The sequence below is a fragment of the Myotis davidii genome, unplaced genomic scaffold (assembly GCF_000327345.1).
Source record: "Myotis davidii unplaced genomic scaffold, ASM32734v1 scaffold209, whole genome shotgun sequence".
NCBI classification, from domain to species: domain Eukaryota; kingdom Metazoa; phylum Chordata; class Mammalia; order Chiroptera; family Vespertilionidae; genus Myotis; species Myotis davidii.
The window spans coordinates 430,605-431,848 of NW_006300047.1; the positions used below are offsets into that span (position 1 = coordinate 430,605).

A 1,244-nucleotide genomic window follows, 5' to 3' on the forward strand; every position below is an offset into this window, starting at 1 on the left:
CCCACATGGTTTTCAAAATAATTTGTCAAAGGATACAAGACTGTTTTTTCCTTCTGGGATGCATTCCACATTTCTGTGTGTTTATGTTGCATTGTTAAAGCAAAGGGAACGGAAAATGTTGGCACTAGCTAGTCTTAATTAACAACCCTTTGTTTCTGGATTGGTGTGTGTGTGTGTGTGTGTGTGTTCATCTCTTTTGACTGATAACAGTTCCCTTTTAAACAATTTCACTTGGAGAAGAAAATAAATGTTCAGTGAAATAAGAAAACCCTTCCCATAACGGAGACATTATCAGGTCATTAAAGCATCGTTACATATTGAGCTCCTAATGCATCGATCTTTACTTGGGAGCACATGACAATCACAAGGAGGAATTTTTATGCCAGATGAACAGATTGGAAAGTAAGATATTATGAAATGCGCTCTTAACTGGAAGATAAGTAATTAGGTGACAAGCAAAATACATTATTTGGTGTTTCAAAATATTTCCACTTCATCACTAGTTAATTAAGATTCTGTGTCTTCTCTCATAGCCCACCAGGAATTTATAGCAAGATTATTTACCCAAATAAAACAAAAAAAATCATCAAGATAAGTGAATTGTGATTAAGTCATATGATTGTTTTTAACACTTTTTCTAAGAGCCTAGGAGACAGGCAAAAACAGTTACTGGAAGGCTGAATGATTGCTGTTGGTGGTGAATGATGTTTCATTATTATTTCCCACAAAAAGGAACTGAGGGGCCATGGATGATGCCACAAGAGGGAAGAACAGTCCACACCGCAATCAAGGAGACTGTGCACCTTTGAAGTGGCCCTGCATGTTGATTTGATGCCGTGACTAATGACTGGACTCAAATTGCCCTGGGGAAGAGCAATCAGGGAGTTACTTGGTTTTGGGCAACCTTGTATTCCTAATGCCACCTGTTTGTTTACATAGGGGCTGCTTAAGTACTTGGTGCCATAAAGATGCCCAGGAGTTATAATTAGGGAGCTGTCCAATCTCCTGGCCATCTCTGCAGAACCAAGTTCATACTCACTGATGGATCAATTTGAAAAGCAAATGATTTAATAAGAGCAATAAGCAGGGCAGAGACCCTGGTTTTGTTGTTTTGTTTTTTAAATTAGCCTTGAGTCCCAAAAGTTAAAAGAAGCAAAATACATTCTTCGGCTAGCTGTTTTGTTTTGTTTTTTTCCTCACCAGGAATATTAGGTTGACAAAGGCAGAAGAAGTGAGGTAAGGAG

General features: G+C 38.3%; 1 protein-coding gene across 1 annotated transcript in view; it reads right to left on the minus strand.

Moving 5' to 3' along the window:
- SHISA9 (shisa family member 9) overlaps nt 1-1,244 on the minus strand; it is a 281,059-nt gene that overhangs the window by 51,921 nt on the left and 227,894 nt on the right. The gene's annotated exons all lie outside the window — the stretch shown is intronic.